This window comes from Eptesicus fuscus, chromosome 1, assembly GCF_027574615.1.
Source record: "Eptesicus fuscus isolate TK198812 chromosome 1, DD_ASM_mEF_20220401, whole genome shotgun sequence".
NCBI classification, from domain to species: Eukaryota; Metazoa; Chordata; class Mammalia; order Chiroptera; family Vespertilionidae; genus Eptesicus; species Eptesicus fuscus.
The window spans coordinates 68,428,054-68,455,334 of record NC_072473.1 but is presented as its reverse complement, the minus strand read 5'-3'; positions in this window follow the sequence as shown (position 1 = coordinate 68,455,334).

The window sequence follows — 27,281 nt, the reverse complement described above, 5'->3', positions numbered from 1 at the left end:
GGAAGTATATAATAAAGATCAGAGCAGAAATAAATGACATAGAAGCAAAACAAACAAACAAACAAAAAAAAATACAAAAAATCAATGAAACCAAGAGCTAGTTCTTTGAAAGGATAAATAAGATTGATGATCCTCTAACCAGGCTCACCAAGAAGCAGAGAGGAGCCAAATACCAAATAAACAAAATAAAAAAATGAAAGAGGCGAAATAACAACAGACCCTACAGAAATACAAAGGATTGTAAAAAAAACAAAACAAAAAAAAACCACTATGAACAACTCTATTCCAACAAACTTAACAACCTAGAGGGAATGGACATATTCCCAGAAAAATACAACCTTCCAAAACTCAATCAAGAAGAATAAAAAAAAAAATCTCAACAGGCCAATAACTAAGGAGTAATTGAAGCAATCATCAAAAATTTCCAGGAAACAAAAGCCTGGAGCTTCACTGGAGAGTTTTACCAAGCATTAAAAGTAGAACTAAAACCTATCCTTCTCAGACTATTCCAAAATATTCCAGAGGAAGGCACACTTCCTAGCTCTTTCTATGAAGCCAGCATTACCCTAATCCCCAAACCAGAGAAAGACACTTCAAAGAAGGAGAAATACAGGCCAATTTCCCTGATGAACATAGATGTTAAGGAACAAAATCAAAGAAATATGATTCAGCATTATATTAGCAATATCATACACCATGACCAAGTGTGATTTATCACAAGGATGGAAGGCTGGTACAATATCCAGAAATCAATCAATGTGATACATCACATAAACAAATTGAAAAACAAATATCACATAATCATATCAATTAATGAAGAAAAGGCATTTGACAAAATCCAACACCCTTTCCTGATAAAAACTCTCAGCAAAGTGGGAATAGAGGGATCACACCTCAACATAATAAAAGCCTTATACAACAAACCTATAGCCAAAATCATATTCAATGGGGAAAAATTAAAATAACTTCCCCTAAGAACAGGAACAAGACAAGAATGTCCACTTTCACCACTCTTGTTTGGGGGATTGTTGTGTTATCACTCATAAGGATCAGACAAGAAGGAAAAATAAAAGGCATCCAAATTGGAAACTAAGAAGTAAAATTGTCATTATTCCCAGATAACATGATATTGTACTTAGAAAACCCTAAAGACTCCATCATAAAACTACTAGACTTAATAAATGAATTTGGTAATGTAGCTGGATACAAAATTAACACCCAGAAATCTATGGCTTTTTTATACACCAATAATGAACTCACAGGAAGAGAAACTAAAACACCACCAAAAAAACAAAAAACAAACAAACAAATAAAAAACACACACACACACACACACACACACACACACACACACACACACACACAATCCCACTTATCATTGCAACAAAATAATTAAGATACCTAGGAAGGAATACATTTAACCAAGGAGGTAAAGGACTTGTACTTAGAAAGTTACAGAATGCTGATAAAGGAGATAGAGGAAGACAAACAAATGGAAGAATATACCGAGTTCATAGATTGGTAGCATCAACATCATTAAAAATGTCCATCCGACCCAAAGCAATCTATAGATTCAATGCAACCCCATTAAAATATCAATGGCATACTTCAAAGACCTAGGACAAACTCTCCAAAAATTCATCTCGAATAAAAAAAGACCCCAAATAGCTGCAGCAATCTTGAGAAAGAAGAACAAAGTTGGAGGGAGCACAATACCAGATATCAAGCTATCTTATAAAGCAATGTTCTCAAAACTGCCTGTTACTGGCACAAGAACAGACATATAGACCAATGGACAGAACAGAGAACCCAGAAATCCACCGAAGCCGTTATGCTCAATTAATATTTGACAAAGGAGGCAAGAACATACAATGGCGTCAAGAGAGTTTCTTCAATAAATGGTGTTAGGAAACCTAAATTAAAAAATAAAATAAATTTTAAAAAATAGGAGAAGGATAGTTTCTGAGTAAAATTTGATTGTTTTACAGTTTTACCTGACACCAATCCTCTTTTCCAGCAAGTAAACCACCAGCAGCTATGGTTCATATACATTGAAATATATTATATATATCCCTCCACTGAATATCTATCAGACATAAGTGAGAAAATGCTAGTGAATTGCCTAGAATATTATAGGTAAAAATATATTAGATACTATTCCTTACCATTGGGTTCAAAGCCTCACTTTGCCTCTATTAGTGTGATTTGGGGGAAAATTAATTATTTTATCCTAAATATTTTACCTATAAAATAAGTATATAGCAGTTATATTTTACAGAATTTTGAAAAAAAAAATAGATTAAAGAAAAAATATTTGGGTTTAAGTCAGTGGTTGGCAAACTCATTAGTCAAAAGAGCCAAATATCATCAGTACAACGATTAAAATTTCTTTTGAGAACCAAAAACTGACTTCTGCGCATGGGCCACAAAGTTTCAATTGCACTGTACCTGCACGCCTGCACGTGGTATTCTGTGGAAGAACCACACTCAAGGGGCCAAACAGCCTCATGTGGCTCACGAGCTGAGGTTTGCCGACCACTGGTTTAAGTGATGAATATAGTACATAACCCACAGTAGGAATATAATGAATTGTGGCAATCAACATCATCTCTATTATTTTAAATTAGTGAAACTCAAGTTTAAAAAATTGCATTCTATTTGGGTTTTATATAAATGATTTGTGATCACAGTTTACATAATTTTAAAAATGATTCATGTACATCTAATAGTCATTTTCATAAAAAAATATATACCTACAATATCTTTGGATTAAGCTTCCAGCTGTTGTTTTCAATGTGATGCTTTTTCAGTTCTGCGTCTTTCATTTGCATTCCTCTCGATCTCTTAGTTAGAAAGCAGTAGAAGTGAAAAGACCATTTGAGCATGAAACAATTGGAGTGGCCCTTCTTTTTAGTAATTAATTAATGCGTATATTTGTCTACCCTTAAAACATTTCTTTTGTTTGGAGTGTTCACAATTGACCCATTTCTATTTACTTTAGGGCAGATGCCTACCATATCTTTGTGAATCCAATCCTATATAATAAAGAGGTAATATGCAAATTGACTGTCACACCCTCGCACAAGATGGCTGCCCCCACGTGGTCACAAGATGGCTGCAACAAGATGGCCGGCAGGGGAGGGCAGTTAGGGGCAACCAGGCTGGCAGGGGAGGGCATTTGGTGTCAAATGGGCCTGCAGGGGAGGGAAGGCAGTGAGGGGGGGACCAGGCCTGCAGGGGAGGGCAGTTAGGGGTGACCAGATCAGCAAGGGAGGGCAATTGGGGGGACCAGGCCTGCAGGGGAAGGCAGTTGGGGGAAACCAGGCTGGCAGGGGAGGGCAGTTGGGGTCAAACAGGCCAGCAGGGGAGGAAGGGCAGTTGGGGGGACCAGGCCTGCAGGGGAGGGCAGTTAGGGGTGACCAGACCAGCAGGGGAGGGCAATTGGGGGGCAGGGAGGGCAATTGGAGGCAACCAGGCCTGCAGGGGAGGGCAGTTGGGGGCAATCGGGAGCAGGGAGCAGCTGGGTGTCGATCAGGCTGGCAGTGGAGTGGTTAGGGGGTGATCAGGCTGGCAGGCAGAAGCAGTTAGGGGCAATCAGGCAGGCAGGCAGGAGAGCGGTTGGGAGTCAGCCATCCCAGATTGTGAGAGGAATGTCCGACTGCTGGTTTAGGCCCAATCCCTCGAGGGGTCCCAGATTGGAGAGGATGCAGGTTGGGCACAAATTTTGTGCACCGGGTCTCTAGTATATTATATGTGTCTATGTCCAACCCAGAGGAGATATGTTACTATGAAGATTATCTTACTACTGAAATTGACTAGGCTGTAGGTTAATTACAGTGATAATCCTACCAGCCTTTTCAGTTTTAGGAGAAGGTATGTATAATGGTTACAAGGTAGGCTCTGATGCCAGATTGCATGGGTGAAGAATTCTAGATCTTCATTTGTGACCTGGGTGACCAAAGGCAAGCAATCTAACCTCTAATTGCTACTGTCCCCTTAAATGTAAAATGATTGTGATAATAGTAGTTAATACACAATATTGTTTTGAATATTAAATTAATCATTATATATAGATTATTTAGTTTATGGTAAGTATTCAATACATTTTAGGTATAAGGAGAATAATAATGAAGCAAAGTGGCTCAAAAGAAGACAAAGGTTTTCTTTAGCACATCGAGTTTTTATAGTTTTATAAAAGACAATCATGTCTTCTGCTTTCTAAATCTTTTTTTTGTTTGGGATTGGACACTTTTATTTTAGGGCAATACTCTGTCCTTCAGTTTTCCTAAAGGACATGATGGCCTTTTTAATTCAGGGCTCTATTTCCTTGACAATCAGTGCCTTTGTATACTGCTTTTGTAAAAAAAAACAAAAACAAAAACAAAAACAAAACAAAACAAAACAAAACAAAAAACATTGTGGCAACTTAAGTACTTTGTTGCTAATGGGAATGAATTGCCGTCTGGTTTATGAGAATACGGCTTTGGTGAACTTTTCTGCTTTCCTAGCACTCATGGGAATATATAAAATATGAAAGATGATCCCTTACCACAGAGTTAACTTTAAAAAATGCAGTTAGCACATTTTTAAAATCCACTAAACTAATATTTTCATACAGAAAGTAGTATTCTTCCAGCTTAGAAAATGAACTTGGAGGTATATACCTCACTTATGCAGCAGAAGTAAGGCCATCTTGTCTGACTCAGAGACCAAGTTATAGGCATCTCCTTATTCCCACAGGGAACTCTCACTATAATGCAGTTGTTACTAGTCTTTAGCAAAGTCTAGGAGTTTGAGTAGTCTTTGGAGTCAGATGTAACTGGATTTAAATGCTGCCTCTGTCACTTAGCTGCATGATCTTAGTATAGTCAACCCTCATACTAGTAAATCTCAGTTCTCAATTCCCTTATCTTTACACTGGGAAATAAATGAGGTAATCCATGTAATGTACTTAACAGAAGATCTGCTACATAATAAGTATTCAGTAAATAATTGATATTGGTTTTATTATAATCTTCATATGCATGGCTTCCTGCAATGTTTCTCTATTTCACACACTTTTTACCAAAGAAAACATAGAGAAAAATACATTACTTTTTTCTAATTAATATCATTTACTTCTTTTTCTATCTCTTCTTCACCTGAGATGGCCAGTGAGTTATCCTTACTCCCATTCTGCGGTGTTTTCTCATTTTGCAGTTTTGTTACAAATGAAGGGGGAGGGGAATTGGCACAGTGTCTGGCATGTACACGTATCAGTATTGCAAAATTAAATAGTTTTTATTGTTATGACTGTTATTATCAGTTTTATTATTTGATGATAAAAATTAATTTTATTTCCCAGAAAAATCTAGGAACATCTAACATTATTCTTTAGATAGATTGTTGCTTTTGTATCAAACACAGCTGTATGTATAATATAGATTAAAGACTGGATTCAGACTATACTGGAGCTTCACCTCATTTTAAACTTTAAACCTGAAGAAATGAATGATTATGTCATTTTGTAGAAGGCCTAGAATATTAGTTATTTTTATGGCAATAGGTCACCTACTTTTTCCCTACCCACTCTTCAGCAAAGACCACATCTACTGATCAGTGTGCGGGGCCCAAGCTTTGTTGTGATTCTGTGAGGTCAGAGAAAAGTATATTTTGTAATGCTGGCTCAAGAACACTCAAAACAGATACTTTTATGCTTTTAGCTTATTCATTTTCATGATGAAAATATAGACAGCTGAACATCAGCTGAATTAAATTGAACAGAACCTAATATTAGTTTCTCAGTAGTTTGAAGAGAACAGGCTCCCTACCACTTGAATACCTTTCTAATCTATATGAAAAAGTCATACTAATCATGAATAAATGATGTACATACTTATCAGCAATACCATTAATATGATATTGCAAATATAGTCATGCTTCTTGCAGTGATTTAGTTTTTCTTTGTTTTTTTTCAATTAATAAAGTAGGAATAGACTGACAGCCATTCATATATGATCTTCCAAGAGTAAGAAGAAAGTCATATGTGAAATTCCAAGATCTCATAGGGAACAGGGGAGGAAGGATGTGAAGAGATTAACCAAAGAACTTATATGGATATATGCAGTGCCCATGGACACAGACAATAGTGTACTGAAGGCCTGGAGGTGGGGCTGAACCTGGGTGGAGGGGAGGAAATTGGGGGAAATTTTGGGATTTCTGTAATATTCTCAAAAACAAAAATAAATGAAAAGAAGGTATGGCAGTGAATTGAATTACTTATCTGTATGGCTTACATGTGCCCAAGTTTAGTTTCTTCCACCAGGTGTCATATTTCCTATAGCATCTCTACTGCCTTCAAAGGAACCGCCAGAGCAGCAAATATCTTTTAAAAACTGGTGTAGGTACCTCCCCAAAACCTGTTCTTCTACCTTTAGCTTAAAGAGTAGCTAGCTGTACCTGCAGGGCTCTGTTTTTCCTGATGGCTATAAACACTCACCTGAAAACCACTACCTAACTCCACACAGCAGGAAGTATAAAATAGGATAGAAGGCAAATAACCCCATTTCTAATCTCAGAGATTATCTAGGTCTTCTGCTCTTGCTGGTTCTCTGGACTATGGTTCTTTTTTAAAATTTATTTATTGTTGGCAGAAAATACACATTCAATCAAGGGCATTTTACTTCTTCCAACTGGAAATTCACTATGAAAACAACTTCTTAAAGTGGTTCTTAATTTGTCATACTGTAATTGACTTTCTGCTTTCATTATCCTTTTTTTGTGGCCTTCTAGTACCATTCACATGGCAGAGGTGGCTCTGCATCAAAGAAAGTGGTTCATTCCTTAAAACAGCATAGAGAGCCCTAACCAGTTTGGCTCATGGATAGAGAATTGGCCTGCAGACTGAAGGGTACCAGGTTCGATTCTGGTCAAGGGCATGTACCTCAGTTGCAGGCACATCCCCAGTAGGGTGTATGCGGGAGGCAGCTGATCGATGTTTCTCTCTCATCGATGTTTCTAGCTCTCTATCCCTCTCCCTTCCTCTCTGTAAAAAATCAATAAAATATATTAAAAAAAAACAGCATAGAGAGTGATTTTCACCTTTTTCGTCTCATGGGACACATAAACTAATTACTAAAATTCTGTGGCACACCAAAAATATATTATTTTTTATGATCTGACAAAAAAAAATAGGTGTAATTTTGATTAATTCACACCAGATGGCTATTGTTGTGTTGGCTATTTTTTTTTAATTTGACAATAAGGGAAAAGAGGTCAGTGCACCTGGCTTAATAGTCAGGTATTGAAAGTTTTAAAATTTCTTACTGCATACCAGTGTACTGCTGCTGCACACTAGTTGAAAATCACTGTCATAGAGTTTCATTGTGTGGTTTACAACACCCAAAAAAATCAGTCATACAGTAGACTTTCACTTCAAGCAGAGGCAAAGGTGTAGCCCTTCTTGGAATTTCACATATGACTTTCTTCTTACTCTTGGAAGTTCATATATGAATGGCTCTTTCTCTCCCTTAGCCAGTAATTATTAGAAGGTATAATGAATTCATATTGTGTCTAAAAAAATCTGTACACAGGAATACCTCATTTTAATGCACTTCATTTTATTGTGTTTTGCAGAGATGGCTTTTTTTAAAAAATTAAAGGTTTGTGGCAACTCTGTGTTAGCAAGACTATTGGAGCCATTTTTCCAAAAGACTCAAATGATGGTTGATAATTATAGCAATAAATTATTTTAATTTTTTGTATGTTTTTATTAATTTTAGATTGAAGAAGAGAGAGACAGAGATAGAAACATCAGTGATGATAGAGAATAATTGATTGGTTGTCTCCTTTGTGCCTCCTACTGGGTATGGAGCTGGAAACCCAACATGTGTCCTGACCTGGAATCTAAACCTGACCTCCTGGTTCATGGGTTGAGGCTCAACCACCGGCCAGGCAGCAATACAATATTTTTAAATTAAGGTACGTACATTTTTCTATACATGTGCTATTGTAGACTTAATAGAATATAGTATGATATAAACACGACTTTTACATGTACTGGGAAACAAAAAAATTTGCATAACTCACATTATTGCAATATTCGCTTTACTGTAGTGGACTGGAACCAAACCAGCAATATCCTATCTAATAAAAAAGTAATATGCAAATTGACCACACCCCCACCACACCCACAAGACATGCCCACCAGCCAATCAGGAGTGAGTATGCAAATTAACCCAACCAAGATGGCTATGGCCATGGAGAGAGCAGGAGGCTTGCGTTTCCCCGGCAATGGATGAAGCCAAACTTTCAGCCTGCCCTGGCGTGCCTTGACCTCAGCTTAAGGCTACAAAGTTTCAGTTATAGAAGATAAATAAATCCCAACAAAAATGGCTGCAGTCACCGAGTGCGCAGGAGGCTTGGCTCCGCTGAAGGCTACCAAGTTTCAATTACAGAAGATAAATAAATCCCAGATACCAGGGCCTTCGCTTGGGTCGCCAGGGAGCGTTGCCAGCCTGCAAACCACCACAAGTCCCTCACCCAGGCTGCCCCATGCCACAAGGGAACACCCACCCTGATCCAGGACACCCTTCAGGGCAAACCAGCCAGCCCCCACCCATGCACCAGGCCTCTATCCTATATAATCCTATCTAATAAAATAATAATATGCAAATTTACCATCACTCCAACACACAAGATGGCTGCCCCATATGGTCAAAGATGACTGCCCCCATGTGGACACAAGATGGCCACCACAAGATGGCCAGCAGGGAAAAGGGTAGTTGGGAGGGACCAGGTCTGCAAGGGAGGACGGTTGTGGGCAATCAGGCCAGCAGGGGAGGGCAGTTGTGAGGGACCAGGCCTGCAAGGGAGGGCAGTTAGGGGCAAACAGGCTGGCAGGGGAGCAGTTAGGCATCAATCAGGCTGGAAGGGGAGTGGTTAGGGGGTGATCAGGTTGGCAGGCAGAAGCGGTTAGGGGCAATCAGGAAGGCAGGCAGGCAAGCAGTTGGTAGCCAGCAGTCCTGGATTGTGAAAGGGATGTCCAGGTAGGATTGGGCCTAAACGGGCAGTTGGACATCCCTCAAGGGGTCCCAGATTAGAGAGGGTGCAGGCTGGGCTGAGGGACACAGCCCCCATGCACGAATTTTGTGCACCGGGCCTCTAGTCTCATAATAAACCTGTATTTTAAAAAGATCTACAGGCATCTCTATTTATGTGAATATATTTCTAATATACTACCAACTGGGAAAACTGTAGTGTATAAGATTGACCATAAATAACTTAGCAACAAGTCTTTTTAAAAAATTTTATCTTTATTGTTGAAATTATTACAGATGTCACTCTGTGTTTTTTGTGTTGCCTTTTTCCACCATTGATTCCCTCCTCCACACACCTACCAGTCCCAAGCCTCTGCCACACCATTGTCTGTGTCCATGGGTTATGCATATATGCATATAATATCACCTGTTAATCACCCCCCTCCCCCCTGACATTAATCAGTCTGTTCATGGTTTATGTCTCTGGATCTATTTTGTTCATCAGTTTATTTTGTTCATTACATTCCACATATGAGTGAGATAATGTGATACTTATCTTCCTCTGACTGGCTTATTTCACTTAGCATAATAGCCTCTAGGTCCATCTATGCTGCTGCAAATCATAAGAGTGCCTTATTTTTTACCACCATATAGCATTCCATTGTGTGAATTGTACCATAATTTTCGGTGTTTTTTTTATCCATTCATCTGCTGATGGGCATTTAGGCTGTTTGCAAATCTTAGCTATTGTAAATTGTGCTGTTTTGACCATAGGGGTGTATATACTCTATCTGATTGGTGTTTTTGGTTTCTTAGGATATATTCCTAGAAGTGGAATCACTAAGTCAAATGGGAGTTCTATTTTTAATTTTTTGAGGAAACTCCATGTTGTTTTCCATAATGGCTACAGCAGTCTGTATTCCCATCAACAGTGTATTAGGGTTCCCTTTTCTCCACATCCTTGCCAACACTTGTCATTTGTTGATTCATTGATGACAGCCATTCTGACAGGTGTGAGGTGATACATCATGGTCATTTTAATTTGAGTCTCTCAGATGATCAGTGACTTTGAGCATTTTTCATGTCTCTTGGCCTTCCGTATGTCCACTTTGGAGAAATGTGTATTTCAGTCCTTTTCCCATTTTTAAATTAGATTGCTTTTCTTCCTTTTGTTAAGTTGTATGAGTTCCTTATATATTTGGAAATTAACCTTATATTGGATGTATCATTAGTAAATATGTTCTCCCATACAGTGGAATCTCTTTTCACCTCGTTGATGGTTTCTTTTGCTGTGAAAAAGCTTTTTATTTTGATGCAGTCCCCTTTTTTTATTTTCTCATTAGTTTTCCATGCCCTGGGATATGTATCTATAAATATATTTCTGTGAGAGATGTCTGAGATTTTGCTGCCTAAGGTTTATTATAAGATGTTTATAGTTTCACAACTCATATTTAGGTCTTTTATCCACTTTAAATTTATTCACTTGTATGGTGTAAGTTGGTGGTCTAGTTTCATTTTTTTGCATGTACCTGTCCCACCCAACATCACTTATTGAAGAGACTGTCTTTACTCCATTGTATGCTCTTGTCTCCTTTGTCAAATATTAATTGAGCATAATGGCTTGGGTCAAGTTCTGCGGTCTCTGTTCTGTTCCATTGGTCTATATGCCTGTTCTTGTGCCAGTACCAGACTATTTTGAGTACAGTGGCTTTGTAATATAACTTCCTGTTGGGTATTTTTTCTTCTTTCTCAATATTGCTGTGGCTATTTGGAGTCTTTTGTAGTTCCATATAAATTTTTGCAGTGTTTGTTCTAGATCTGTGAAATACACCACTGGCATTTTAATAGGGATAGCATTGAATCTATAAATTGCTTTTGGTAGTATGGATATTTTAATGATGTTCATTTTACCAATCCATGAACACGGTATATTCTTCCATTTGTTTATGTTTGCCTCTATCTCTTTTTTCAGCAACCTGTAGTTTCCCAAGTACAGGTCATTTACCTCCTTGGTTAAGTTTATCCCTAAATATCTTAAATTTTTGTTGCGATGGTAAATGTTTTTTTTTTAATTTTTTTAGTTTCTCTTTCTGAGAGTTAATTATTGGTGTATAAAAATGATATTGGTTTCTAGGTGTTAATTTTGTATCCTGCTTCATTGCCAAATTCATTTATTAAATATAGTAGTTTTTGAGGGAGTCTTTAGGGTTTTCTATGTACAATATCGTGTCATCTGCAAGTAATGACAGTTTTCCTCCCCCTTTTCCAATTTGGATACATTTTATTTCTTCTTTTCTGATCACTATGGCTAGCACTTCCAATACAATGATGAACAAGAGGGTGAAAGTGACATCCATGTATTGTTCTTGTTCTTAGGGGAAATTGTTTTAGTTTTTACCCATTGAGTATGCTTTTGGCTATAGGTTTGTCATATATGGAGTTTATTATGTTAAGGTATGATCCCTTTATTCCGACTTTGCTGAGAGTTTTTATTAAAAAAATAGTGTTGGATTTTGTCAAATGCTTTTTCTCTGTCAATTGATATGATCATGTGATTTTTGTCTTCCAATTTGTTTATGTGATGTATCACATTTATTGATTTGCCAATAGTGTACCAGCTTTGCATCTGCAGAGAAAATCCCAGTTGGTCATGGTGTATGATCTTTTTAATGTATTGCTAGATTAGATTTGCAAATATTTTGTTGAGAATTTTAGCATTTATGTTCATCAGGGATATTGGCCTCTAATTACCTTTGTAGTATATTTATCTGTTTTTGGCATTGGGCTAATGCTAACCTCATAAAAAGAGCTTGAAAATGTTACTTCCTTTTGGATTTTTTTTGGAATAATTTGAGGAGGATAGGTATTTGATCTTCTTTGGATGTTTGGTAAAACTCCCCTGTGAATCCATCTGGACCAGAGCTTTTATTTGCTAAGAGCTTTTTATTACTGCTTCAATATCATCCGTAGTTATGGGCCTATTCAGGTTTTCTGATTCTTCTTGTCAGAGTTTGGGAAGATTACATTTTCTAGGGATATGTCAATGTTGTCCAGGTTGTCCAACTTCTTATGATATAGTTGTTCATGATTTTTTTTTTGTGATCATATTTCTGTGGGGTCACTTGTTATTTGACCTGTTTCTTTCTCATTTTCTTTCTTTGGGTCCTCTCTATTTGTTTCTTTTTAAAAATTATTTATTATTTAAAGTATTACATAAGTCTCCTCTTTCCCCCATTGACCTCTTCCCAGCCACCGCCTCCTTCCCCCAGTTCATGCCCTCACCAACCTACTGTCTGTATCCATTGGTTAGGCTCATATGCATGCATACAAGTCCTTTGGTTGATCTTTTACCCCTTCACCACCCGCCTTCCATCATAGGTTGCACAGTCTGTTAGATGCTTCTATGAAATCAGTTTATGTTGTTCATTATATTCCACAAATGAGTGAGATCATGTGGTATTTGTCTTCATCTGACTGGCATATTTCACTTAGCATAATGCTCTCCAATTCCATCCATGCTGTTGCAAATGGTAAGAATTTCTTCTTTTTTACAGCACTGTAGTATTCCATTGTGTACCACAGTTTTCTAATCCACTCATCTGCTGATGGGCACTTAGGCTGTTCCCAAATCTTAGCTAATGTAAATTATGCTGCTATAAACATAGGGGTGAATATATCCTTTGTGATTGGTGTTTCTGTTTTCTTGGGATGTATTATTAGAAGTGGAATTACTGGGTCAAATGGGAGTTCGATTTTTAATTTTTTGAGGAAACTCCATATTGTTTTCCACAGTGGCTGCACCAGTCTGCAATCCTACCAGCAGTGTAGGAGGGTTCCTTTTTCTCCGCATCCTAGCCAGTACTTGTCGTTTGTTGATTTGTTGATGTTAGCCATTATGACAGGTGTGAGATGTTACCTCATTGTCATTTTTATTGCATTTCTCTGATAGTGACTTTGAGCATGTTTTCATATGTCTCTTGGCCTTCTGTATGTCCTCTTTCAAAAGGTGTCACTTTAGGTCTTTTGCCCATTTTTTGATTGGATTGTTTATCTTCTTTTTGTTAAGTTGTATAAGCTCCCTAAATTTTTGGAGATTAGACCCTTATCAGAGATAACATTGGCAAATAGGTTTTCCCATGCAGTGGGCTTTCTTGTTTTGTTGGTGTTTTTTTTTGTGGTGCAGAAGTTTTTATTTTGATGTAGCCCAATTTGTTTATTTTATCCTTAGTTTCCATTGCCTTAGGAGCAGTATTGGTAAAGATTTTGCTATGACAAATGTCTGATACTTTTCTGCCTATAGCTTGTTCTAAGATTTTTATGGTTTTCTGTCTTATGTTTAAGTCTTTAACCATTTTGAGTTTATTTTTCTTTATGGTGTAAGTTGGTGGTCTAGTTTCATTTTTCTGCATGCATCTGTCCAATTTTCCCAACACCATTTATTGAAGAGACTGTCTTGTCTCCATTCTATGTTAATGTCTCCTTTGTCAAATATTAATTGAGAATAATGGCTTGGGTCAGTTTCTGGGTTCTCTTTTCCTTTTCCATTTGTCTATATGACTGTTCTTTTGCCAGTACCAGGCAGATTTGAGAACGGTGGATTTGTGGTATAGCTTGATATCTGGTATTGTGTTCCCTCCAACTTTGTTCTTCTTTCTCAAGATTGCTGCAGCTATTGGGGGTCTTTTTTAATTGGAAAAATTTTTGGATAGTTTGTTCTAGGTCTTTGAAATTTGTTGTTGGTACATTAATGGGGATTGCATTGAATCTATAGATTGCTTTGTGTAGTATGGGCATTTTAATGATGTTGATTCTACCAATCCATGAAGATGGTATATTCTTCCATTTGTTTATGTCCCGCTATCTCTTTTTTCAGCTTCCTGTAATTTTCTGAGTATAGGCTCTTTACCTCTTTGAATAAGTTTATTCTTAAGTATCTTAATTTCTTTAGTACAATGGTAAATGGGATTTTTTTTTTTAGGTTTCTCTTTCTGTGAATTCATTATTGGTGTATAAAAAGCCATAGATTTCTGGATGTTAATTTTGTATCCTGCTATATTGCCAAATTCATTTATTAATTCTAGTAGGTTTTCATGGAGTCTTTAGGGTTTTCTATGTAGACTATCATGTCATCTGCAAATAATGACAATTTTTTCTTCTTTTCCAATTTGGATGCCTTTTATTTCTTCTTATTGTCTAATCATCGTGGCTAGCACTTCCAGTTCTAAGTCAAACAGGAGCGGTGCAAGTGAGTATCGTATATTTTTTCCTGTTCTTGGGGGAAATGGTTTTAGTTTTTGACCATTGAGTATGATGTTGGTTGTAGGTTTATCATATAAGGCTTTTATTATGTTGCAGTATGATCCCTCTATTCCCACTCTTCTGAGAGTTGTTTCAAGAAATTGTGTTGGATTTTGTCAAATGCCTTTTCTGCATCAATTGATATGATTATGTAATTTTTGCCTTTCAATTTGTTTATGTGATATATCACGTTTATTGAGTTATGCATATTGTACCAGCCTTGCATCCCTGGAATAAATCCCACTTGGTCACGGTGTATGATCTTTCTAATGCAATGCTGGATCTGATTGGCTAAAATTTTGTTGAGGATTTAACCATATTTGTTCATCAGGAATATTGGCCTGTAATTCTCTTTCTTTGTGGTGTCTTTATCTGGTTTTGGAATTAGGGTAAAGTTGGTTTCATAGAAACAGCTTAGAAGTGTGCCTTCCTCTTGAATTTTTTGGAATAGGTTTATAAGGATAGGTTTTAGTTCTTCTTTGAATGTTTGTTAAAACTCCCCTGTGAAGGCATCCGGTCCAATGCTTTTGTTTGCTGGAAGTGTTTTGATTACTATTTCAACTTAATCAGTAGTTTTTGGCCTATTCAGATTTTATTTTATTCTTCCTGATTGAGTTTTGGAAACGTATTTTCGTAGGAATATGTCCATTTCGTCAAAGCTGTCCAGTTTGTTGGAATAGAGTTGTTTGTAGTATTTATTTTACAATCCTTTGTATGTCTGCTGATGGGCACTTAGGCTGCTTGGGGTCGGTAGTTACTTCACCTTTTTCCATTCTGATTTCATTTATTTGGGTCCTCTCTCTTTTTTCTTGGTGAGCCTGGCTAGAGGTTCATCAATCTGGTTTATCCTTTCAAAGAACCATCACTTGGTTTCATTGATCATTTGTATATATATATATACATTTTTTGGGGGGTCTCTATGTTATTTATTTCCTCTCTGAACTTTATTATTTCCTTCCTTCTGCTTACTCTGGGCTTTTTTTTGTTTTTGCTCTCTTTATAATTCTTTAAGTTGAAGGGTTAGATAATTTATTACGGTTTTTTCTTTCCTTTTTTTTTTTTTTTTTTTTGACATAGGCCTACAGAGCTATGAACCTCCCTCTCAGGAATGCTTTCACTCTGTCTCATATATTTTGGATTGTGTTTTCATTATCATAACATTTCAGGATGTTTTTAATTTGTTCTTTGTTCTCTTTGGTAACCCAATAATTGTTTAATAGCATGCTATTTAGCATCCAAGTGTTTGATTTTTTTTAAATTGTTGTTATTATAGTTAATTTCTAATATTATGCACTGTGCTTTGAAAATATGCTTGATATGATTTCTATCTTCTTGAATTTGCAAAGAGTTTGCTTGTGACCCAATATGTGGTCTACCTTTGAAAATATCCCATGTGCAATTGAGAAATATGTATGTTCCGTTGCTTTGGGGTGAAATGTTCTGAAGATGTCAATTAAGAACATCTGATCTAGTGAGTCATTTAGAATTGCTATTTGTTTGCTGATTTTTTGTTCAGAGGATTTTTCCAGTGATGTCAGTAGAGTATCAAAGTCCCTTACTATGATCGTGTTGCTATCAATCTCTCTCTTGATATCTTCCAGAAGGTGTTTTTGTTGTCCTTTTTTTTTTTTTTTTTTTTTTTTTTGTATTTGGGTGCTCCTGCATTGGGTGAATATATGCTTACCAGCGTTATATCCTCTTGTTGTATAGATCACTTTAGTATTATGAATTGGCCTTCATAATCTCTTGTTATGGCCTTCAGTCTGAGGTCTTTTTTGTCAGATATAAGTATTGTTACTCCTGCTTTTTTTTCTTTTCCATTTGCCTGAAAGGTATTTTTCTATCCCTTCAATATCAGTCTGTGTGTATCCCTTGTTCTGAGGTGGGTCTCCTGTAGACAGCATATACACTGAGTGACCAGATTATTATGACCACCCCATCAGTACTTCATTGGGCCACCTTTTGCCTTCAATACTGAGGCGATTCTTCTTAGCATTGACTCCACAAGATGTTGAAAGGTGATGTGAGGAATCTGATACCATGCCTGATGAATAGCACTGTCCAGTTCTGTGAGATTTGATGGTTGTGGAACCAGCTGCCTGGTGGCTCTTTTAACTTCATCCCACAAATGCTCAATTGGATTGATATCTGGTGATTGTGGGGGCCACCTAAGCAAGGTAAAGTCTCCCTCATGTTCTTGAAACCACTCCTGCACAATACGAGCACCATGGCATGGCGCATTGTCTTATTGGAAGAAGCCATCTCCATTGGGGTATGCCATCAACATGATAGGATGAACTTGATCAGCAACCATACTTAGGTATGTTGTGCTATTCATATGTTGTTCCACAGGAATTAAAGGGCCCAAATCATGCCAGGAAAACATGCGCCAAACCATAACACTGCCCCTACCAGCTTGAAAGGTTGTACTTATGTATGTGGGGTGCATGCTTTCATGCTGTTTCCACGAAATTCTCACTCTGCCATCTGCATGATGCAACTGGAAACGTGATATATCAGACCACATGACTTTTTTTCCAATGCTCAACTGTCCAATCCTTGTGTTACTGTGCTAATTGCAGACATTTTATCTTGGTAACGGCAGACAGCAAAGGTGTTCAAACAGGCCTTCGGCTTCCATATCCCATATGATGCAGTGTACGGCTAATTTGCCTACAAATGTCAGGTGGTCATAATAATCTGGCCACTCAGTTTACATGGGTCATGTTTTCTTATCCATTCAGCCACTTCATGTCTTTTTATTGGAGCATTTAGGCCATTTACCTTTAAAGTTATGACTGATAGGTACTTGTTTGTAGCCATTTTTATTTTTTTTGCCTATGTTCCTACTTCCATTTTTATTTTTTCTTTAGCATTTCTTGCATTGCTGGCTTGGTACTTTTGCAATCCCTTAGTATTTTTTGTTTGTTGGTTGGTTTGCTTGTTTTGTTTGTTTGTTTGTCTATGAAGCTCCTGATTTCCCCTTCAATATTGAATGATAGCCTTGCTGGATAGAGTATTCTTGGAATCAGTCCTCTGCCCTACATCACTTTGTATACTTCCTTCCATTACTTTCTAGCCTGATGTGTTTCTATTGAGAAATAATTTGATAATCTAATGGAAGATCCCTTGTAGGTAACTCTCTGTCTCTCTCTTGCAGCCTTTAAGATTCTCTGTCATTAACATTTGCCATCGTAATTATGATGTGTGTTGGTGTAGGTGTTTTTTAGTTCATCATGTTTGGGACTCTCTGTGCTTGTGTGACTTTCTTCTTCTTTCTTCTTCCCCAAATCAGGAAAGTTTTCTGATATTATTTTTTCAAGTAGGTTTTCTAACCCTTGCTCTTCTTCTTGTCATTCTGGCACCCCTATTATACATATGTTGCTCCATTTCATGTTATTCCAAAGCTCCCTTAGGCTATCCTCCTGCCTATTATATTTTTTCTTTAATTGCAGTTCCAATTAGATGTATTTTGTTGCATTTGTCTTCTAATTCACTAATTCTATCCTCTGCTTCTGCTAGTCTACTTTTGAAACCTTCCATAGCATTTTTTTAATTGTAGTTATATCACTCTTTATTTCTTTGTGATTTTTACATAAGTTGTTGGTTTTCTCATCCATCCATTTTATTCACTGTATGATCCTTATTCTGAATATTTTTTCTGACAATTTGCATGCCTCTGTTCCATTTAGTTCCTTTTTCTGGAAATGTCGCCTTTTCTTTCCTTTGGTGGTTGTTTCTTTACCTCTTCATTTTTGCTCTCACCAAAAAATCTAAGTGTCAAGTTACACTGGGCCTGTGACTGCAGTGGTGGGCTTGGCAATTGGTCACATTGTCACCAGACCTGGGGTCAATGCATCAGGCTTAGTGGCAGTTCGTGCATTTGGGGCACCTGGGGTTTCTGTGTGAGGCACCCAGTATTTCTGCATAGATCTTAGCTGTTCACACTCAGTAGCAGCGCCCAGGGCTGCTTCATCTGGCTTGGTGGTAGCCAGCGCAGTCATAGCAACTGGGCTTGCTGTGTAAGTCTTGGCTTTTCATGAGCATATGCAGCACCGGGGTTGCTTTGTAAGGCTTGGCTGTTCACACATGGATGGGGCACTCGGGCTTGCTGTTTAAAGCTTGGCACTCGGGGTTGCTGTGTAAGACTTGGTTATTCACACACAGTCACAGTGCCTGGGGCTAAAGGGTCTGGCCAGCGTGAGAGGAGCTTGCTCTGGAACTCGCAAGAGCCTGTTGCTGGGGAGGCTGGAGTCTCGGTTTTTTGGGTCCCCAGCCAAGGCAGCAGGTCCCTGGCCGGAGTGATTGTAGGGTCCCAGGAGTGTCTGAGGGCACCCTGGGTGGAGGTGAGTCTGGGATTCCAGTCACAGCTGCTCTCCCCTTCAAGATCGTGTAGCCTCTGTGGCATAGCCATCCACCCTGGGAGAGACTGCAGCAGTAGCAGAGGCTGCCTGGCTAGGGGAGCCTGGTACACCAGGACCCAAAAAGTCCTGTGAAATCTAACTGTCACACACACACACACACACACACACACACACACACACACACACCACATCCCCACACTCCCCTTTCCCTCCCTCACTCACTCACACACTCTCTCCCTCATTGCCATCCCATTGACCACAATCTTTTCATTTATCTTTGTTTCTTGGTGAGTCTGGCAAGATGTTCATCAATCTTGTTTATCTTTTCAAAGAACCAGCTCTTGGTTTTATTGATATTCGGTATTGGTTTTTGTTTTTTTTTAGACTCTATGTCATTTATTTTTGCTCTTATCTTGATTATTTCCTTCCTTCTACTTTCTCTGGGCTTTTCTTATTGTTCTCTTTCTAATTCTTTAAGTTGTAGGGTTCAATAGTTTATTTATTTTTTCTTGTTTTTATGAGGTATGCTTGTAGTGCCAAGAACTTCCCTCTCAGGACTGCCTTCACTTTGTCCCATAGATTTTGGGTTATAGTGTGTTCATTTTAATTCGTTTCCAGGAATTTTTTTATTTCTTTCTTGATCTCTTTGGTAACCCATTCATTGTTTAATGACATGCTATTTAGCCTCCATGTGTTTGAATATTTCTGATTGTGTTTTTTTTAGTTGGTTTCTAATTCCATGCTATTGTTATCTGAGAAGATGCTTGATATTATTTCAATGTTCTTGAATGTGTAGAAATTTAGTTTGCATCCTAACATGTGTTTTATCTTTGAAAATGTTCTGTGAGCTATTGAAAAGAATGTATATTTTGTGGCTTTGGAGTGAAATATTCTGTAAATGTCAATTAATTCCATCTGATCTAGTGTTTGGTTTATGATCGTTATTTATCTATTGATTTTTTTTTCTAGAAGATCTATCCAGTGATGTATTTGGGGTGTTAAAGTCCCCTACTATGATTGTACTGCTACCCATCTCTCCTTAAAATCCTCCAGAATTATTTTTATATATTTGGATGATCCTGCATTGGGTGCATATATGTTTACCGCAGATTTATCCTCTTGTTATATTTATTCCTTTAGTATTACGAAGTGGCCTTCATTTGTCTCTTGTTATAGCCTTCACTTTGAAGTCTATTTAGTCAGATATGGGAATTATTAGTCCAGCTTTTTTTTCCATTTCCATTTGCCTGAAAAATTTTCCCCATCCCTTCACTTTCTTTCTGTGTGAGTGTTTTGTTCTGAGGTGAATGTCCTGTAGACAACATATATCAACATATATATGGGTCATTTTTTTTTTTTTATCCATTCACCTACTCTATTCCTTTGGTTGGAGCATTTAAACCATTTATATTTAAGGTTATTATTGATAGGTACTTATTTGTTTCTATTTTTACTCTTTGTGCCTGTGTTCTTGTCTTTCTCTCTATTTCTTCTTATACTGTCCCCTTTAGCATTTCTTGCAGTGGAGGTTTGGTGGTAATAAATACCTTTACTCTTTGTCTATGAAGATCTTTATTTCACATTTGATTTTGAATGATAATCACTCCCTTCTGACCTGAATTGTTTCTATTGAGAAATCAGCTGACAGTCTAATGGGAGCACCCTTGTAGGTAACATTCAGTCTCTCTCTTGCAGTCTTTAAGATTCTTTATTTGTATTTAATGTCCACCATTTTAGTTATTATGTGCCTAGGTTTGGGTCTTTTGGGGTTCATCTTGGCTGGGACTCTCTGTGTTTCCTGAACTTAAGTATTGTTTTCCTTCACCAGGTTAGGGAAATTTTCTGCAATTATTTCTCCAAACAGGTTCTCTATTTCTTTGCTTGAATTCTTCTGACACATTTATAATGTGAATATTGTTATATTTTATGTTATCCCAAAGCTTCCAGAAGCTCTCCTGTTTTTAATTTTTTTTCCATTCCCTTCTCTGATTGGGTGTTTTTTTTTTGTTGTTGTTGTTGTTCTTGTTTTCTACCTAGTATTCTAATTCATTGATTTGGTCCTCATATGTTTCTATTCTACTGCTGAATCCTTTCAGGGCATTATATATTTCAGCTATGTCATTCTTGTTTCAACCTCTCTTTTCATGTTTTTGTAGCTTTCATTAAGTCCCTTAATATTCTCATTAATTTCCTTATACTTCTTTTTTCCCCCCTTCTACTTCTTATTAAGTGGCTAGTAGTTCTCACTGAATTGCTTGCACACCTTTATTACCATTACTCTGAAATCTTTATGTGACAAATTGCTTGCCTCCATTTCATTTTGTTTCCTTTCTGGTGATTTCTTTCCTTTCATTTGGGGGTTAGTTGTTTGTCTCCCCATTTCTGCTGTTCTGTTTTATTTGTTTCTATGTATTAGATCAAACTGCTATGCCTTCCAGATTTTGTAGGGTGGTCTTATGTAGTAGATGTTTTGTGAGACTCAGTGTTGCATTTTCTTATATGTCCTGAGCTGTGTGTTATATGAAAGTCTCTTGTTTGAGTAATTTGTGTTTTCCTGTTTGTGGATAGACTCTCCAGCACCAGGTCTTTATTCCTGAATCTTTTAGGACTACCATAATAACTGGAGCCCCAAAAAGAATGTCTTCAGAGCTCCATCTCTCTCATAAGCTGTAAATGCAGAGCAGTGAAGAGTAAGAACAGTAAAGAATTTAATAATGGTTATACACTAAAAAACATCCCTGTATCAGTTCATCTCTTATTCATCCCCATAGTCATATTTACTTGTGCCACTTTTCTTAATTCATCTGCATTTTTAAAATTTCTTTATTGATTAAGGTATCACATATGTGTCCTCATCCTCCTATTCCCATCCCATACCCCTTCCCACACATGCCCCCACTCCCCTGTTGCCCTTAACCGCTGGTTAGGCTCATATGCTTGCACACAAGTCCTTTGGTTGATCTCTCCCCTTTACCCCCACCCTTCCCTAACCTCCCCCTGAGGCCCGACAGTCTGATCCATGCCTCCTTGTTTCTGGGTCTGTTCTTGTTCATCCGTCTATGTTGTTCATTATTTCCCCTAGATGAGTTAGAAATACACTTATAAGTACCGAAAATGAGACAAGCAATAATGGTTATGGTGACAGGCAAATGAATCAGTCTGTAGTGAGTTTCTTTCTGGGCCAAAAGTTCTTTTGAGACCCAATTTCAATGTCCAACAGTTCCTTATGTGTAAATATCAGCACTGACATTACAGTTCTGGATGGTGGACAAATGGTGGTAATGCAGGTCCGACTCTCTCTGGTTTGGTCCTGGGCAACCTGCAGTGATGCACAGCTGCTAACTGCTAGTATGGGAAGGCCACATCAGCGTCTTCCGTCTCTGGACTGCTTCTCTTCTGTCTTCATGGCTGGAGTAGTCCTGTCGATTCCTCTCTGTTGCTGGAATCCACATGGTCTTGGAGTTGTTTTCTGAAAATATACAAACATATTCTCGACCAAAAGTTAATAAAGGAATATTTTCTATAAATTTGACTTGGGATCCTATTTCATTTTTTGCCCAAATGATTTATCTCTGGCTTGTTTTGTCACCTTGTGTGTTTTTCATGGGTATCTTGCTTTTAGCCTTACAATTAATTTTCTAAAGTATTAATTTTCTAGCTGTAATTTACTTACAGGATATTTTTCCTTACATGATATTCCTCTACTATACCCTCCTATTTTGATTTAAATGTTAGAAGGCTTTTGAAAATTTTTTAATGTAGTCTAGATGGCTTTTGAATTTTAATTTTTTGCACTCTAATATTACTGTTTTAGGTTCATTACATGGTGCACAATTTTATCATGAGATGAAGTACCAATAAAAATTTTAGTTAACACTTTAGGAACACCTTTTTGTCCAGTACAATTAATTTTTCTAGAATATTTGCTTGTTTCAACTAGCCAATTTAAATTTGCCTGAAAACTTGACTACTATTTGACTGTCAAATTTATTACTCTAACAACAATCTTATTTTACCCTGTAAATATTAGTGGAAGGGATTATTTGCCTTCTTGAGTAGGTCCTGAGCATTCCTGGTGGTAGGCTGGATTTAGATATCATAAACCCACTCCCCCACACCATGGGTACAAGACAACTCAAACAATTCTTGTTAGACTGAGAGGGCAGCTGCTGTCGGCCAAGTCTCTGTTTGTCACCTGGGTCTAGATCTGAGCTGGGCCTGGGAAGCACAAAGCAGCCATGGGGGCAGGAGACCTCCCTCAGAAGGGGCTAGGGTTCAGATCCCTGCAAAGTTGGGGGGGTGAGGGACTGTGCCCCACCTCTGTTGATCCCCAAATTCTCTCCTGATGGCCCCTCTGCGACTGTGCCTGTCTTAGGTTGTTCCTTCCTTGAGGAATCTTACCCATCTGGCTAACCAGCCATCCTCTGGGGCCAAGCAGGGTGAAGTGAGGTTCAGTTTTGTCTCCTAGGTAGCCTATGCCCCCGTGGCTTCCATGCCCAGCACCTGCCTTGGGATTCCCTTGCCTGCTGGCGGGGTCCCAGCACTGATCACATATCTTATGGAACCCGGGTTTCTTCTCCAGGGAGGGCTTAGTTCGCCCCACTGGGTGAGAGACAGATCCATGGCACCAGTCATCACGAGACTTCAACCTCGACATGAACAAAGAGCTCATGCAACAGCTGTGAGCAATTGAATTGTGAGAAGAGGGTCTCTCTTGGCCTAAGGGGTAAGAGGGACCAAAATAGAGTGCTCAGGTGCCTTCCCAGGAGGCCCTCTACACAATGAAAAGGATTAAATCCTTACATGTCCTTTTTAAATTGCTTCCAGACATTCAAAGAATTAGTTTGTACGTTTGTTTGGGATAATTGTATATTATGCTGTTGTAATTCTAAAGTATCAAGAGATGTGTTAAGTTTGTCTCCAACCACCAAACAGATGACTTTTTTTTTTTTTTTTATCCCCAAGGGTGCAAGGAACTATTATAAGTTCTGGGGGTGATCCAAATCTGGGAAAAATTTTAATGATAGTGTAGAATAATATCATGTAAGGATATTCTTTGTTCTAGTCCATGGCAATTCCCTTCCAAACTGGCTGTCCATTTCTTTTTATATAGACAAGGTCTTAGTTACATTTTCTGCACCTCTACCGGGGGCACGTAGTGATAGTAGTAACACCCTTTCTTTGGTTTCCACACAAGCCAGAAACCTCTCTTTAATTGTACACACAAAGGGGCATTGTTTTGATTTCATGTCATGCAAAAGGGAAGGTGGGTGGAGACCCCTGTGTATTTATACTTTCTTGCCCCACCCATGGACCTCCTGGATGTCCAGGGTGTTTGGTATTATTGGTAACTACATTCGTCAGGGGATCAGCCCACGTAAGGGTCTTACCCATGAAGGGTCAGGAGCATAAGACCAAAATACATACCCTCTTGTCCCAGGTAAAATTACCGTACATCTTATGATTGCTAGCATGGCTAGAAAGGTGTTCTCAGGCATTCTTGGGTTTCTGATTACCTCACAATTTCTTCCCTGAGGTTTGACGTTCTGATTGATGTTTCTCTGTTTCTGGATCTATTTTTCCCCCATCAGTTTATGTTGTTCATTATATTCCACAAATGAGTGAGATCATGTGATATTTGTCTTTCTCTGCCTGGCTTATTTCACTAAGCATAATGTTCTCCATCTCCATCCATATTGTTGCAAATGGTAAGAGCTCCTTCTTTTTTTACCGCAGCATAGTATTCCGTTGTGTAGATATACCACAGTTTTTTAATCCACTCATCTGCTGATGGGCACTTAGACTGTTTCCAAATCTTAGCTATGGTGAATTGTGCTGCTATGAACATATGGGTGCATATATCCTTTCTGATTGATGTTTCCAGTTTCTTGGGATATATTCATAGAAGTGGGATCACTGGGTCAAATGGGAGTTCTATTTTTAGTTTTTTAAGGAAACTCCATACTGTTCTCCACAGTGGCTGCACCAGTCTACATTCCCACCAGCAGTGCAGGAGGGTTCCTTTATCTCCACATCCTCGCTAGCACTTGTCATTTGTTGACTTGTTGATAATGGCCATTCTGACAGGTGTGAGATGGTACCGCATTGTTGTTTTGATTTGCATCTCTCTAATGATTAGTGATTTAGAGCAGGTTTTCATATGTCTCTTGGCCTTCCTTCTGTCTTCTTTCGAAAAGTGTCTATTTAGATCAGTTGCCCATTTTTTGATTGGGTTGTTTATCTTCTTTTTGTTAAGCTGCATGAGTTCCCTGTAAATGTTGCAGATTAAACCTTTATCAGTGATAACATTGGCAAATATGTTCTCCCATACATTGGGCTTTCTTGTTGTTTGGTTGATAGTTTCTTTTGCTGTACAAATGCTTTTTATTTTGATGTAGTCCCATTTGTTTATTTTCTCTTTAGTTTCCATTGCTCTATCAGCAGTATCAGTGAATAAATTGCTTCGCAATAGGTCTGAGATTTAGCTGCCTGTGGATTCCTCTAGTATTTTTATGTTTTCCTGTCTTATGTTTATGTCCTTTATCCATTTTGAGTTTATTTTTGTGTATGGTGTAAGTTGGTGGCCTAGTTTCATTTTTTTTTTTTGCCAGTATCTGTCCAATTTTCCCAACACCATTTATTGAAGAGACTGTCTTGACTCCATTGGATGTGCATGCCTCCTTTGTCAAATATTAATTGAGCATAGTGATTTGGAATGATTTCTGGGTTCTCTATTCTATTCCATTGATCTATATGTCTGTTCTTCTGCCAATACCAGGCAGTTTTGAGAACAGTGGCTTTGTAATACAGCTTGAAATCTGGTATGGAGATCCCACCTACTTTGTTCTTCTTTCTCATGATTGCTGTGGCTACTCGGGGTCTTTTTTTATTCCAGATCAATTTTGGGTAAGTTAGTTCTAGGTCTGTGAAGTATGCCGTTGGTATTTTAATGGGATGTGCATTGAAATTATAGATTGCTTTGGGTAGTATGGACATTTTGATGATGTTGATTCTACCAATCCATGAGCATGGTATGTTCTTCCATCTGTTTATGTCTTCCTCTATCTCTTTTTTCAGTGTTTTGTAGTTTTCCACGTATAGGTCTTTTACCTCCTTAGTTAAGTTTATTCCTAGGTATCTTAATTTTTTTGGTGTGATGGTATATGGGATTGCTTTTTCAGTCTCTCTTTCTGTAAGTTCATTATTGGTGTATAGAAATGCCATAGATTTCTTAGCATTTATTTTGTATCCTGCTACTCTGCCTAATTCATTTATTAAGTCTGGTAATTTTTTGATGGAGTCTTTAAGGTTTTCTATGTACAGTATCATGTCATCTGCAAATAAGGACAGTTTTACTTCTTCTTTTCCAGTTTGGATGCCTTTTATTTCTTCTTCTTGTATGATTGCAATGGCTAGTATTTCTAACACTATGTTGAACAGGAGCGGTGAGAGTGGGCATCCCTGTCTTGTTCCTGTTCTTAGGGGAAATGGATTTAGTTTTTGCCCATTGAGTATGATGTTGGCTGTGGGTTTGTCATATATGGCTTTTATTATGTTGAGGTATGATCCTTATATTCCCATCTTGCTGAGAGTTTTTATCAAGAAAGGGTATTGGATTTTGTCAAATGCTTTTTCGGCATCAATTGATATGACTATGTGGTTTTTATCTCTCAATTTGTTTATGTGATTATCACGTTTATTGATTTGAGAATATTGTACCATCCTTGCACCCCAGGGATACATCCTACTTGGTCGTGGTGTATGATCTTTCTGATGTACTTTTGGATCCGATTTGCTAGAATTTTGTTGAGGATTTTGACATCTATGTTCATGAGGGATATTGGCCTGTAATTCTCCTTCATTGTGTTATCTTTATCTGCTTTTGGTATTAGGGTGATGCTGGCTTCATAGAAGGAGCTTGGAAGTTTTCCTTCTTCTTGAATTTTCTGGAATAGTCTGAGGAGGATAGGTTTTAGCTCTTCCTTGAATGTTTTATAAAACTCTCCTGTGAAGCCGCCTGGCCCCAGGCTTTTGTTTGCTGGGAGCTTTTTGATGACTGCTTCAATTTCTTCCATAGTTATCAGCCTATGGAGATTTTTAGTCACTTCCTGAGTAAGTTTTGGAAGGTTGTGTTTTTCTAGGAATGTGTCCATTTCCTCTAGGTTGTCTAGTTTGTTGTAATAGAGTTGTTCACAGTATTTTTTGACAATCCTTTGTATTTCTGTGGGGTCTGTTGTTATTTCACCTCTTTCATTTCTGATTTTGTTTATTTGGGTCCTCTCTCTTTGCTTCTTGGTGAGCCTGGCTAGAGGTTCAGCAATCTTGTTTATCCTTTCAAAGAACCAGCTCTTGGTTTTGTTGATCTTGTGTATTTTTTTTTTTTTTTGGTCTCTATGTCATTCATTTCTGTTCTGATCTTTATTATTTCCTTTCTTCTGCTCACTGTGGGCTTTTTTTGTTGCTCCCTTTCTAATTCTTTGAGTTGTTGAGTTAGATGATCTATTACCATTTTTTCTTGTTTTTTGAGGTAGGCCTGTAGAGCTATACATTTCCCTCTCAGGACTGCTTTCATTGTGTCCCATAGGATTTGCAATGTTGTGTT